The sequence below is a fragment of the Schistocerca nitens genome, chromosome 5 (genome assembly GCF_023898315.1).
Source record: "Schistocerca nitens isolate TAMUIC-IGC-003100 chromosome 5, iqSchNite1.1, whole genome shotgun sequence".
NCBI classification, from domain to species: Eukaryota; Metazoa; Arthropoda; class Insecta; order Orthoptera; family Acrididae; genus Schistocerca; species Schistocerca nitens.
Genome location: NC_064618.1, coordinates 325,127,409 through 325,143,981, shown reverse-complemented (window position 1 = coordinate 325,143,981; position 16,573 = coordinate 325,127,409).

Genomic DNA, 16,573 nt, shown 5'->3' with positions numbered 1-16,573 from the left:
AAAAGGCAGTAAATTTACGACGAGCACCCAATATTTTCATAGGCCAGTACGTCGAAAAATTTTCATCGATATATCGATACATCGATACTTTCTCCTGATATACCGAGGGCCAAATATGTCGTTTTAAATATCGGAACATCGGTTTCCCGATATTTTTAAAAATATAAATAGTCCTAATGCTTACTAAAGTAATCTTAATTAAAACTAACGACGAAAGTCGTTACGCACACCAATAAATTACTGTATAAGGTCACGGTCAGCTCCAAGTAAATACTGTGTGGGTGGGAAGGAAGAAGAATTAGGGCTGACATGTAATCAGATAATACAGAAAAATAGGTTGTTATTTATAGAAGTGAGGGAAAGCGGGATGTGTAAATGGAGCTGAAACATGAGAGAGCAAGGACAGGTCAGGAGGGTGGAATAGGCACTGGAGCTGTGATCTAAGGAGAGGGTGTGGGAAGTGGGACGACAGATGGAACGATTTTGTAGATGTCATAGCGGAAGAGGAGGCATGTTGAAGTTGCTTTGGGATAGGATACGGAGAGTGCGGAGGTGGAGAAGGGTGGAATGAGGTAGCACAGGCGATGCAACAGCCCAGGATTAGTTGGGCTTGGAGAGACAATTGGGTTCAGTTTTATGGGATGTGTCAGAATTTGGAGATGTTCGAAGAATTTGAGGTGTGGTGGCTATTTTATCAAGTGGTAGAGGAGTGGTTCCAAACGTGGGGGTAATTGTTCCACAAAATTTCGGGCGAACGGCCATATGTTTGCAACTTCCTGCCACAATATTTCGGCGCAGAGTCTTCTGGCCATCTTCAGGTGATACTCGCGAAAACTCCCTGAGCTCTGTTATTTAAGGCCCCGCCGGCGCATGCGTGGTGGATTCACTTGGCGTTGCGCGTGCGCTACATGAGCGCGTTCGATTCTGCTGCAGCGCGCGCCCTCCGTGGTGAAAACTCGCCGCATCGATATCAATTCGATTGTCTTCCCGCGGTTCCATCACAGAACTACGCCAGCTACGGACGACACGAAGTTTTTTGACGATTGGATTCCCTGCCAAATTCTATTGGAAACCGACGTCACGATTAATAAGAGACTCATTGTCAGACAGCCGTATTTCCACGGATTCATTAATAATAGAACTCCAAAAGTTAGACTTATAAGCGATAATTTTTGTCTCATTGTAATTCATGGCATGACCAGTGGAAATACAGTGTTCGGCGATGGTAGACTTACAAGGCTGAAGAAGACGAGTGTGCTGCTGATGTTCTACAATGCGATCCTGCACAGTACGCGTCGTTTGCCCTATATAAGATTTGCCGCATTCACACGGAATCCTGTAAACACCTGCCTTGCACAGCTCTAGGTCATCTTTGACAGTTCCCAACAGAGACGAAATTTTTGCAGGAGGGCGAAAGATTGCTTTCACTTTATATTTTCTTAGTATTCTGCCTATTTGAGCTGAAATATTACCAGTATACCGTTTTGAAGGCCTCTCTTCTTCCTTGTTCTGTGGTTTACAGGTCTGCAGCGCTCTCTCCACTTGTTGGGACGAATACCCATTCTTCAGAAATACATTCTGCAGGTGCTCCAGTTCAATTTGAAAACTATCGGTGTCAGAGATAACGTGGGTTCGGTGAATCAGTGTCTTCAAAACACCCATCGTTTGTGCCAGATGGGGCAACTAGCGGCTTGCAAGTAAAGGTCTGTATGAGTGGGCTTACTGTATACCGATTGACCAAGTGTACCATCGTTCTTACGTCGCACCAATACCCGCTGAGGGGTAAATTGAAATTTTCACAGGGGTAAAAACTAAACTATTTGATTCTGTTTCAGTCATGAAACTAACTTATTTTCGAAAGATCGTTACTATTATCGCAATTTTCTAAGACACTAATATTGATTACATAATCTATCAATAATTACTTTTTTTCAGTTCGTAGCGTTAATACGATAGAGGTTAGAGGTTCCTCACATAGTCCACCCAGTACACACATATCTTGTGCTTTGTCGTGTACATCGCTGATGATAAAAGTGAGACACATACGTAACAAATGCTAAATATCTCAAGAAAATGTCTTCTCTAAATTGTATATAGTACTGCAGTAATCCAGAAATTGCTTCATTGCTCTCTCCGAAACAGATAAATGAATTGACAGCACGACACAGCCTACTGCAGTGCTTCACACAGAATTATTATTATTATTATTATTATCATCGTTACTACTATTAGAGGCTGTGGTCAGACACAAAGCATTGACATCATGAAGTCATCATATTTCGCCAGTTCAGAAGTAAGGAGTGCAGCAACCAAGTCATTTACGAACAGTAAGTGTAGTGCGCAGATTTTAAATTAGTTGATTTTAAACCGGGTTGCAGTGTGCAGGTCACACAAGTGCCGCAATGGAGAGGAGTACTGCAGGGAGAAGTATGTTTCGTAACAAGTGCCTGCCCTTACTGTGGATAGTTAGCTTTCTTATTTGAGAAGGAGTTGTGAGTAGAACTTGGCGACGCACCTTCGTCATTCATCCTACCACGCACACCACACATAAAACCACACATTCACACACACACACGCACAAATATTATTCGCCTTTCATCATTTTAAACATAAGTGTTCCCAGTAAAGTATTTCATTCTACAGTTTAGTTAGGCACTACAGTTGGTGATATTGTGGCGAAGGGCGGGGGTGCAGCAGATTGGAGGAGGGGGGGAGGAGTAGGGCGGGGGTGTTAGCTACTGCCTGGTTGCACTCAGGGGTAATGGTCTAAGAAAGGTTGGAAACTACTGTGGTAGAGGATGCTTGTTAGAGAGGGGAGGTAGGTACGGACAGCGAGGCTAACAAAGTTTATCGCTTTATAACTTAGTCCTGTAGTACTCTTTCAACTAAGAGATTCTCTTTGCTCCGATGATTTATCCGTGCCGGATACTTGCGCATAACAGGAGAGATATACGCGAACTTAAACAGGCAGCACACGACATCTCTTCAGAGCAATTACCGACGCGTGACAACCAATTACGGACTGGAGTCGTGATCTGCGACTTGGAGATAGGGAGATCCATTAGTGCCGGCCAGAGCGTCGCGGGCAAGACAGATGGCGTTCCGGCTGCCTGGCGGTCAGCAAACCGCAGGGTGGGCGACGCCGCTTCCAGGAACATTGGCCGCCGCCGCTGCGCAGTTCTGCGGAAGAGCCAGAGTGCCGACAGTTCGGCAGAAGGACTGCCCTAATGAACGGCCGGGTGTCGCAATCTTACGGGAGGATCGGTGACGTGCGTTACTCCTATGGACTTTGCTCGTACGCTGCGATGGAAGATTACATTCGCAGTCGGCTACCAGTGAAACCGGTTTGTACTCCTTCCTTCACATCCTGTACACTATCGATACCCAAGCCACCTCCATATGTCCATCTCCTTCAGTACCCTGATAACACCGCTTTCCCAATCCTCTACACTACGCTCAACGAATCTGAACGATCTCTCTAAACCCACTGTAACCAGTTTATTTCCTATTGTAACCAATGGATCCTCCATATTAACGCAAAATCCAGCCAATAATGAACAGGAGCAACCACCAACAAAAGTATGGAAGGTTATTCCTACATCTATGACTCCTCCCATATTTAATCAATGTTGGAGGAATAAAAAGATGCCAAATGTGTGGCTAAGAGCCAAAGTAGTATCTATCTCCAAAATGGGCGATAAAAATAAATGTAATAACTATCGCAGTATAAGCCTCCTGGATTTAGCCTATAAATTATATGCCAAAATCCAAAGCCACTAACTCAAAAAGCTAATATCTGAAGAACAGTCAGGTTTTAGGAAAGGACACTCAACTATTGACAACGTTTTTACTCTGCAACAAGAGTTAAAAAAGAGACGACAGTTCAGTAGGGAAACCCATCTTGCTCTTGTGGATTTTGGAAAGCATTCGATGATGTGAATAGAGAAATGGTATAGGATATTATGGTTGAACGAGGTTATCCACCTCACTTCATAAACGCTATTAAAAGTCTATACACAAAACACCGAAATTGTTATAGATATGGGAAATATAACAACAAAGCCAATGAACACAAACAAAGGGGCACGACAAGGACGCCGTATTTTACAACACACGTGCATATAGATGAAGTTGTCAGCAAATGGAAAATTCTGAACGTAAATGGAGCTCTTTTCGAACTGAAGGTAATTTTACATGCACATCACCTAACTCTCATTTCAGAGAATGAAGATGGCCGTCGGATGAGAGTCTACAAGTTGCAAAAGATAGCCTCAGATTAGAACTGTTAATTCTCGGTAGATGAAACGAAAGTGATACAATTTCGGGAGAGACAATCACTAAAATCTAAAACAGTCTAGAATAATAAAATCTCGAAGCAAGTAAAACATTTTAAATATCTAGGATGCAACATTACTTACAATATAACCATGACGTGAACCAAAAATTAAATAAATTTACTTCCGTATGCGGAATCCTGAGTAAAGGCAGGAAAGAAACCCAGCTTATGTTTTATAAAACAATAGCGGTACCAAACTTTACTTCTGGAAGTGAAGCTTGGGCAACAGGATACCAAGAAAGTAGAATGCAGGCTCAATAAACGTGGTTTCTAAGAAGAGTGGAAGGATGTACAAGTGGAGGTCGAAACAGAAATCAGGATGTACGGGAAGCTTTAGCAATATACAAGCTAAACGAAAAATAAAGGAAAATAGGAGAAAGTGGAAGAAACGTGTAGAGCGTATGGGTAGAGAAAGATTCCCGGCAAAGGCTCTCAGTAATGAATGCAGTGGACGAGGGAATGCAGAAAGATCATACAAGCGATGGAGTGCCGTAACAGGCTATTTGCCAAATACATGAAGTAGAGAAGAAGAAGAAGACTACCACCAGTAGCTTTTGCCTCCATGAACTCTAATTAACCATTTATGACGATCCTATCCTATTAACCAACACACTAAAATGCCTCGGATTAACACTTGACCAACTAACACGGACTCCCTACCTGCTAACCATCAAACAGATAGCCCACAACGGACTAAAAGTACTAACTGGTCAATCATATCGATGGTATTCTTCTACTATCTTCCACATCGCCTCTCTTTTCCAGTGCCAATGTTGTATGGATATCCGCTCCATCAATGTTCTACGGCTTCCACCAAGTCCTTGAAAGCCACGCACTTAGCCTCTCTTTCCGAATCTGTTTCCCTACCCCCACTTGGAACCTTCACAACATCATCAAATTTTGACTCCTCATTCAAAATGAGACCCTCGGTACAGGACGCATTTATCAGGGTACATTTACAAGCAAAACGGTCTACTTTGGTGTTCTGAAAATCCGCAGCAGTTACAAGAGCCTTTGCCTTAGATTAAAACTGGAGTCTGGTGAGAAACTAGTGCAACACGAATTTTTCGATTGTTTTTTTCCCAATAAAACTTAACAACTTGTAGGGAGGTGAAGAACTTTTTTCATAGAAAAAAAAAAGAAATGACCTGTGGTTTCCTCATGCAGGGCAACACAAGAGAACACACCACCAGTGACTCTACGACAGTATTACGATGTGTTTTTGTCGATAGAAACTATCCACTCGAGTTCTTTGTATAACGACTAGAACAGGCAGTTGCAGCACTGACACTGAACAACATTATCTGAATTGGTTAGTCGATGCATCACCCTTACTTTCTGCTTGCGTGAACAGTGTGAACAGATGCCACTGACATGCCAGTCTGAATTGATAAATGCCGCAATGATCCTCTCCGACTTCCTTCCAAGGCAAATCCTAACTAAACCGATAAGCCACCTGGTCCCAGGAAAGGACCAAAGCCAATGCGGCGACCAGAGCAGCGCTAGTGCATCGGTGTGCACTCAGTATTATATTTCCTACCTGGTATCAGGGTCAAAGATTCTGTACAGTTGTTAGTGTTTTTAGTTTCTTCCGTATGAGTGTCTTTGTATATGGAAATAAGTTTTTACCTGATGATGATGTAAAGGGGCAAATACCATTTAGCGTATATACGCATTTACACAACATAACACGGTTTGCTTTTCACCTTTAAAAACTTTCTTATTCCATGGTAGATTAGAAGAACGAAAGAAGCCTACAATATTATTTTCTTATTTATTTGTTTTTTATTTGACCCGATCTGATTAGGGCCATCAAACCCTCTCTTACCCACTACCAGGGTTTCATACTTACGGTACCTTTTTTAAATCATATTTCCTAAGACATAACAATTTTAATATGAAAAATCTTATTAAAATGATTTGAGAGTCTATAGAAATAATGTAAGTAAATAAAACTAGGAACTAATAAAGTTAATACTGGCAGTACTTATGCTGCTGCTGCCCTTGCTGCTGCCACTAATAATAAAATTGCTACACCACGAAGATGACGTGCTACAGACGCGAAATTTAAGCAACAGGAAGAATATGCTGTGATATGCAAATGATTAGCTTTTCAGAGCATTCACACAAGATTGGCGCCAGTGGCGACACCTACAACGTACTGACATAAGGAAAGTTTCCAACCGATTTCTCATACACAAACAGCAGTTGACCGGCGTTGCCTGGTGAAACGTTGTTGTGATGCCTCGTGTAAGAAGGAGAAATGCGTACCATCACGTTTCCGACTTTGATAAAGGTCGGATTGTAGCCTATCGCGATTGCGGTTTATCGTATCGCGACATTACTGCTCGCTTTGATCGAGGTCCAATGACTGTTAGCAGAATATGGAATCGGTGGGTTCAGGAGGGTAATACGGAACGCCGTGCTGGATCGCAACGGCCTCGTATCACTATCAGTCGAGATGACTGGCATCTTATCCGTATGGCTGTAACGGATCATTATGAAGTGAGTCAACAGATGAGGACGTTTGCAAGACACGACCATCTGCACGAACAGTGCGACGACGTTTGCAGCAGCATGGAATATCAGCTCGGAGACCATGGCTGCGGTTAGCCTTGACGCTGCATCACAGATGCGATGGTGTACTCAACGACGAACCTGGGTGCACGAATGGCAAAACGTCATTTTGCGGATGAATCCAGGTTCTGTTTACAGCATCATGATGGTCGTATCCGTGTTTGGCGACATCTCGGTGAACGCACATTGGAAGCGTGTATTCGTCATCGCCATACTGTCGTATCACCTGGCGTAATGGTATGAGGTGCCATTGGTTACACGTCTCGGTCACCTCTTGTTCGCATTGATGGCATTTTGAACAGTGGACGTTACATTTCAGACCCGTGGCTCTACCCTTCATTCGATCCCTGCGAAATCCTACATTTCAGCAGGATAATGCACGACCGCATGTCGCAGGTTATGTACGGGCCTTTCTGGATACAGAAAATGTTCGACTGCTACCCTGGCCATCACATTCTCCAGATCTCTCACTGATTGAAAACCTCTGGTCAATGGTGGCCGAGCAACTGGGTCGTCACAATACGCCAGTCACTACTCTTGATGAACTGTGGTATCGCGTTGAAGCTGCATGGGCAGCTGTATCTGTACACGCCATCCAAGCTCAGTTTGACTCAATGCCCAGGCGTATCAAGCCCGTTATTACGCCCAGAGGTGGTTGTTCTGGGTACTCATTTCTCAGGATCTATGAACCCAAATTGCGTGAAAATGTAATCACATGTCAGTTCTAGTATAATATATCTTTCCAATGAATACCAGTTTATCATCTGCATTTCTTCTTGGTGTAGCAATTTTAATGGCCAGTAGTGCACATAATCCTAATCATTTGTCTGTTACCATAATCCTAACTGTGATATATAAAGTTCGTTTTCGGAACATGTACTCTTCTTATAGTCAAAATTTTCACAAACTTTCATGTATGTGATAAACTACAATACTTTTCTGTCATGCTGTAAAAACTACTTCATATTTTCAATGGCGCAGTTTCATAGCAATGACTCATATATAGAGCCACACATTCTAATGCAAGTAGTGTAGGGCCATCAGTTCGTCACATGGACAGGCAAGTCCTCCAGAACATTCTGCGGTCTTAGCGTTTCCGGCTGGTGACTCCATCGTCAACAGAGCGACGGAATTCCCCGTGTGTCACCGCCCGGACCTGGCCACACCCAGTGCTGCCAAACCTGCGGTGGCTGGTCGTGACTATAAACAACATCAGTACCCGGGTCCACGTTCCTGTAATTCAGTTATATATACGCGTACTTAACGACGACGAGGCACAGAGACCGTTAGTTTCCAAATAACCATTCACACAGTCCATACCATCTGAATCAGAGAAAATAACGATGCTAGGACTCCCATTACACTTATTTATTTCTGATATTCTTTTACATAATTGAAAAAGAAGAAAACAACCTGTGAGTTGCTCGTTCAAGAAATGTTAACAAAATATTTCCGAGAGATGTATAACAAGAGTTGTACGAAATAAATCTAATTCTTTAATGCATTGTGGTGCTCACATCAAACAATGGATGGACATAGAAACACAACTATCCTTTTAAACTATAGGTGGAATAATCTGACTCGAACTGATTTTACATTGTTGAATGAGTGAAATACGGTGTAGGGATATAGCCTACAACTACGCAATAATGCCAAGACGGCTGCTGAGCTTAACGTCCATATTCGACGGACGGTTCGTCATCAACAATGCTATACACTCTACCGTGAGCACTTCTGTTTCAACTCCATACTCGAAGCTTTTAACAGTGTTGCTTACCAAGGGCCAGTCTCTATTTTGCTCTGCCAGAATACTCGATCTTGGTGGGTCACTTGAGCAACAAATCTTGTAAAAGGCTTAAAAATACTCCCGTATTATGACTTTTAGGGGAAAGGAAAATCTCTCATGAATCAGCATGGATTTCTCATGCAGCAATCGCGAGAAATTCAGCTCGTTCTCCTTGTCCATGAGACCCACAGAGTGGAGATAACGGCATCCAGATTGATTCTGTGTCTACATCTACATCTGTATGACTGGTCTGCACTTCAATTCAGCTCGTTCTGCTTGTCCATGAGACCCACAGAGTGGAGATAACGGCACCCAGATTGATTATGTATCTACATCTGTATGACTGCTCTACACTTCATACTTAAGTATATGGCAGAGGGTTCATCAAACCACCCCCAGTTCTCTACAGTTCCACTCCAAGGGAGCGAGCGTTGAAATCGAAAACACAAATCTTCCCGTACGATCTCTGATTTCTCTTATTTTAATAATGTGACCATTTCTCCCTACATAGGTTGGCGCCAACAAACAAAAAATTGCATTCAGAGGAGAAACTTGACGATTGAAATTTCGTGAAAAGATCTTGCGCAATGAGAAGCGCATTTGTTTTAATGACTACCTTACCAAGTCGCGCATCATATCACGTTAACTAGGGTTTACCTGGCCGAAGTGACAGAACACTATGTAGGCCACTTGCTAGAGTGACGGCGAAGACCTCAATGGTAGTGAAGGTGGAGAGAATGGATCTTGTTGGCACGATGGAACTAGCAGAACAGCCATCTCATCCAACAAAACTCCGTTTGTTCTGAGTTGGATCAAGTGGCAATGTGGTCGGCGTCTGTTCACCAGAGGTGCGGCCGTAACTTAATATTCTGGAAGTAACCACTCCAGCCTAAAGTACTAAGGTCTTTGACAAACTTAGTCCTGTAAGTCCACTTACAACAATGGAGCATTTCAGTAATCATAAAATTACCCCAGGAGATACCAAATCTTCCGCCATCTGTGGCGCAACTACGCTATCGTATAATGGGGAGGCTAGGCTGAGACTTTGTATACCAGATCAGGGGATATCTCATTCTACTGGCCAAATCAAGCCCAAAATCGAAGCTTTCTTCAACACAATCAACATTAACTCACACTTGAAGCAAGGAAAGCTCTGAAAATTAGGAGAAACACTTAAAGAATAAAATATTAAAAGTTAAGCCGTGCAAGAAACAAGACTGTTCGATGAAAGCACCATGGATTTCAAAATTACGTACTGTTCAAAAGCAAAACAGCAAATTAAGCATTAAGAATACACCCTATCTAAGAGTTGCACTCGCTGTTTCACAAGACATGCCTGGTTCCATAATTGTAGTAAAGCTTGTGAAGAATAAATTAATGACAATTTCCTTGAAATATACAAATAAAATGTACACAGAAATTAATGCACATATGCTGATCAACCAAGAAAATAAAACAAATCCAGAAAAAAGTAAATAAATCACTCGAAATGGCAGAAAATACAATCTCTAAAATTCGACTCTGTGTGATTCTAGTTAGGTCACATTAACAATTTGTGTACTGAATAATTCTTGGCCAGAGCCTGTTACTTGAACTACACATTCGATTCATCAGCGTTTTTCATGACCTTTCATACGACGTCCTCTTGCTATTTAAAATGAATATGATCGCACTTGCACAAAATTGAGTTGTCCTGCCTCTATTTTGCTGTCTCTACAACGGAGCCAGGACCACTACTCCTGCAGCAACTCTCTCTTCTCTCGTTTTTCTCAGACTACTTATTTACAACGATTAACTTTCACAGAACGTAGTAACGAAGGCAGGGAAGAGGGACAACAGCACACAGGGACCACCAAGTAATGTTATGTTTCAAGCATAACATCGTCCTACTTGCTGAAAATAAGGAAGACTTGTAATTGTAAAATGAGCTTCATAGCCTAGTTGTTATAAAAGACAGGTCAACGATAAGGAATTCGTAATTCGAGGGCTGGAGCTTTAATAGTGGCAATTCTTTATTTACAACTTATATAACATAGATACATATTTCCAAGTTGTACTGTTCTTCAAAGTAGTCACTAGCGTTGTGTATAACCCGTTGTCAGCGAGGTGAAAGTCGTAGGATTCTCTTAGCAGCACCAGTTGTGGTAATAGTTCGTGTGCAGCGGTCTATTGCCCGACGAATCTCTGCGACAATTCTGAAGCAAATACCATGATGTGCTTCCTTAAATTTAGGAATCATACTGAAGTCTCAAGGGGAATGTGGTGGATGGTACAATACTTCACAGCTCCATAGATCGAACTGATAACGCACAGCCTGAGCCAAATGCGCACGAGCATTCCCCCGCAAAATGATGGGCCGGTCCTGGAGAAAGTGTCGCCGCTTCTTTCTCTTAAGCTATTCATTTTTGGAACCCAGGCTGCGACTAGCTTCGATAAAAAAAGCGGTGACGTTTTCTGCAGGACCTGCCCATCATGTTGTGGTACAGTGCTTGGACGCATATGGTGCATGTTGTGACTTATTTGTTCCATCTACGGGGCTGGTAAGTGTAGAACCATCCAGCTCTTGTGATTTTAGCTTCACTCCTAAATTGAAGGAAGCTCTTCATGGCGTTCACTTCAGAGCTGTTACAGAGATTCGATGGGCAATAGATCACTCCACTCGAACTATCAACACAGCTGGCTCTGCTGAGGGTATCCTACGGCTTCCACATCGTTGGCAAAGGGTTATGTATAATGTTGGTGACTACTTTGAAGTACAGTAAAACTTTGAAACATGTATCTATTTCGTATAAGCTTTACATAAGCAGTTGCCACTTCATTCTAAAGTTTCAAGTCTCGTATGTAAAGGCATTAGAATATCAGATTTCTTAACCCATCAGTGCCCAGCGTTACATTAATGGCACACATAGTATGACTAGGCTTTCACTGATTTTTTGGACTACAGTGAACTTTTATAATCTTGTCATATTTATTTAAATATTTTTGAACATCTGTTTTTTATTTCTGTGTTAGTAGTTGTATAAACTGTTCACTTCCTTCAACAACTGGCAATTGAATTTAAAAAAAATTCTACAGCCCGAATCTCATCACATCATGGGTTTAAACTAAGTATAACAATTAAAATATTTTATCATTCAGGTTCAAAAACGAAATAATTCCTTAATATACAATCACGTACTTAAATTTATGCAACATTATTTGCATCATAGGGACACATACTACATAAAAGTAACGCTAAGAATTAGTGAGAGCACTTTAAAATCATTACACGTTGTAATTTTGTATAATTATGGGGCAATCGGTCTGTGAAAGAAAATCCTTCAAAACTACCCACTTCCACAGGAGAGGGAAATAGAGAAAGGTGAAAGGGGTACTGTTCATTCTGCCAGAGTAAAGCAAAATGTTTTGTTTATGTGCTAACTGTATGACAACCTCATTGTTTCCGTAGCATCAAATAAATCTGATGTGAATCCAGTAACTAATGTTAAAAGATATCGTCAGCGGTCCTCGACCCTCCATCCCTAGAGAATACAACAAGCTCATGAGTGGAAATGATCGAATGGATCAAAATGTGAATTGGTACAAAACAAATATATGTAACAGGAATTGATACTGGAGTCATTTCAGTTGGTTTTGGATGTCACTGTACATAATACCTGGACCTCCACCACACAAATAGAAATACGATCTCTCACGTAAATTTTCGAAGAGAAATTATGCATGTATAGTTAGGAAGTACGCAAGGCCTTCGAAAGGGCCTTGTCGAAACCCACTGCAGTAATGCAGCAGGTGAGTTCCGGTTTGATGGTACGAAGCACATTATTGTGAGAACACAGGAACTCAAAGAACTGTATGACTTCAGCACATACCCAGTGCAAGAAATGTAGTGTGGAAATGGGTGTTGAATGTTTTACCACTCTTTATTCGAAGTAACTTATTGTTTTCGTGTTTGGTTTGGAATTTGTACTCATCTTCAATTTGATCCTTTCAGCAGAGTTATGTGTAACCTTATCGTACGTATGTTTTGATCTCAATAGTGTTTAGCGTCACATATGTAGTATAGTAGATTATATGAAAGCTAAAAAGGTAAAAATAGATTTTTTACTTTAAATTCTTCTTTTCTAATGTAATAAACAAGGTGAGAGTAATACATGTAAAAAAATGACAAAAAATAATTCTGGGACTAATAGGTAAAGTTCCCAATTGCGAACGGCATTACAGAAGTTAATGAATTCTGTAATACTACAAAAACCAAGATGCTGCAATATGGAAAAGAGAAACATGTAAATAAATGACAGATCGTTAAAAGCGAACAAACTTACTTTAAGAATGTTTGTATACTGACTTCAAAAATTATACCGGACTTATGGAAGAAATACGAGGAACTCTGCATACAGTGAACGACGGAGTAAGAATATGGAACGACAGTTGTGAAATAGTCATCAGAGACAAAGCTGCAAGCATTTGGAACGTTGTACTATGTAAGAAAGTGATAAGTGGAAAAACAAGAGACGAAATGAAGAACTGACAAACATTAACGTGAACTGCGAGCAGTTATCTTAACAGGGAATGATTCGGTTAGATAAGAAATAAAGTATCTTGAACTAGTTAACTAGGGACTCCAGTAAAAGCGCAGGGCTAGGATCACCAAAAATAAGAATTGTTAGTACTGAATGTATGCCACAAATTAAAGGAGCAGTTTGGACAACAATTAGAAATTCATTAGTGCAGTAGGCGAACAAAATAGACCCAATACAGGAGGAAACAAAATTTCGCGTCCAAATAATAAAAAATGATCAAAAGAAAAAAGTAATAAAGATTGTATAGTGCTTCAAATAACAGCAGGAGGATTTTTACAAAGTAACTGTGTTACAAAAGATATCACTATATTTGAGGAAGAGTCTCCTGCAAGGATTTATAGTTGTTCCCTGCTAAAAATGTTTTTATGTGTTTGCATTATTATAATTACGAAAAAAAAATCAGAGGTAAGAGTGTCGCGACAGTTTGAAATGTATTTTGGTACGCTCCAAAGGAAAAAAAAGTGAGAAATACGGGTCCAAAGAATTGAAATAGTCCTCACGAAGTAGAAAAGAACCCACTTTTATCTATAATAGAATACCTTTTTACCAGTGTTTTTGTGTAATTTAAGAGAAAATCAAGAGATTAGAGAAAACATTGTTTTGTTCAGTACTATAGATAACGATAAAAATAAGTGTGTGGCCTTCACAAGAGGGAGATGAAATACGAATCTAAATAAATAATAAAAAAATATTGCGAGAAGCACGCAGAATTTTCCTCTGCAGCAGCAAGCGTTGGTCAGCGCACCGTGTGGAATGTACACAGCAGCCGAGAGCCCTTGTCCCTTTCATTCCTTGGACTGCGGCTACCCAACCAGGTGTTTTTCCCGATGCCCCTTTGAACAATAAAAGATAACTCTTGGGATGCTATCAAAAATCTGGAATCTAATGTTCAACGTGAGACTTTCTTTCTTCACTTAAAGAGCGACCATCAACAAATAAGCATTTTTCTCTCATTCCAAAAGACAGATAGTGTTCATTCCCTAACAAGACAATTTCTGATCGTATTTCACTTTTTTTTAAAGTATTTCCCCTGGACTCAGTAGTCGCAACTGAAATTGGCCAAAGTGGTTTTTAATTACAAATCATTAGTATTTAGAGAATCTACTCTAGAAACTTTCCAGTTTCTTATTGACGTTTGTCACGGTCGGAAGTAACTGTCTTACAAAAGACATCATTATTCCTATAGTTTTATGTTTCCTTCAGTTTTACTTTTGCAACTGGCCTGAATGCCACTTGCATGGCACAAACTCAAAAACGATACTTCGGTTGCTTTCGTTTCTAACGTTGCTGTTGAAGTTCAAATGGCTCTGAGCACTATGGGACTTAACTTCTAAGCTCATCAGTCCCCTAGAACTTAGAACTACTTAAACCTAACTAACCTAAGGACATCACATATATCCATGCCCGAGGCAGGATTCGAACCTGTGACCGTAGCGGTCGCGCGGTTCCAGACTGAAGCGCCTAGAACCGCTCGGCCACTCCGGCCGGCTGCTGTTGAAGTTTTGAATAATCTGTAAGTAATAGGAAGCATATGTTCCAAAAAGACTCAGTTTGCCATGATCATTGTGGTGTCGTCCAAAGAACGAGGCGTCGTGGCAAGGTCGGTGCATCGCGGCGGAACCACAAGGAAGCGTAGTCGCTGCCAGAAACAACGACGAGAGACTGTGGAACAGACACGCCCTCGGGAGCTCCATCCACCATCGCTACAGCAGGCTTATTTACCACTTAGTGGAGTGCCGCTCAGCCCCAGTCTGTAATCACAGCCGAAAGCGAAAGCATCGTCTCTCTACCGAGCCGGCAGAGTGATAGTTAAATTAGACACAACTCTGCATAAATGTTTATTGTCAATTGCACTGTGTGAGAAGAAACTAGTATCTTGTGCCGTACCAAGTGTTATGTTAATGTTCAGTGACAGTAATAAATACTGACGACATTCCTGTGGACATGAATTATTACATAGTTAAGTATTTCATCTTGTCATGTTGTAATAAAAGCGATGTAATATTTTACGTGTTTTGGCAGTATTCTCGGCCTCGCTCAGGGGTAAAGCTAGGACCCACCACCGTACCGACGAGTGGCATTTCGTCTTCGTCCGGTACAACAAATGTCGAGTCTGGTCGTTCATGAACATATAGACTTCATAAAGTTGACGATATGTGCACGTTATCCCGTGCATCGTTCGCCCTCAGTTTGCTTCGTGTCTTTTGATTTTACTATGTATCGTATAAAGTGTTTAACCATGTCTGAGTCACGACACGAATTGTGTCTAAACGAAGTTGCTGATTTTGAGGGGCAGCAAATTGAATGGCTGCTGCTCAGTGCCTAACAGATGACTCAGTTACTATCACAGCGAGCAGCAATGCCACCGGTTGCCGCAACCAAGTTTCACCCTTTCAGTAGTAAGGAAGAGCATTGGTCAGAACATCGGGTGCAGATGGAGGCCCACTTCTCTGCATATAACATTACAATTACGGTAAGCAATGCTTTTTTTTTTCTTAGCCAGTCGGAGCCTAAGTGTATCGTCTGTGTTTAAAACAGTGCAGCGATTCTCGTCCAGAAACTGAGGGTTACACCGAAATTGTTCGGCTGCTCAGTGAACATTATGACACCCAGTTCATGTCACTGCAGCGAAGTTGATATTTTTCAGTCTCAATAGGCAGCCTGCACAAACTTTAAAATAATGAACTGCTGAACTTATACGGCTCACAAGACATTGTAGGCTTAAGCTTTCTTACAGGCACAGTTAAGGCGATGTCGTTTTAGATGATGAACTATGCAAAATGTGTCAGATGCATACATTCGTGTTGTTATTCTCAAATTACCAGATCCCGGTGTGAAAGCCGGCCGGAGTGGCCGAGCGGTTCTAGGCGCTACGATCTGGAACCGCGCGACCGCCACGGTCGCAGGTTCGAATCCTGCCTCGGGCATGGATGTGTGTGATGTCCTTAGGTTAGTTAGGTTTGAGTAGTTCTAAGTTCTAGGGGACAGATGACTCAGAAGTTAAGTCCCATAGTGCTCAGAGCCATTTGAACCATTTTTGAACCGGTGTGAAAACAGTGCTGTCTGTTGTGGACACAACTGACGCTCAATTCGAGGCTCTCTGTATTTCTGTAGTACACGAGACACTCAGTCTAAAGTTCATGTTAATGTGAAAGTGAATGAAAATAGACTAATAGTAAGCGTAAAGATAAAACCTTTCACTTGGGCAGGCACGCGGCTTCAGCAAAGCAATTATCACGTGCATGTCTTGTCGCCATTGTCATTAGAGCTGGGGACAGACGATGGCTCACATTT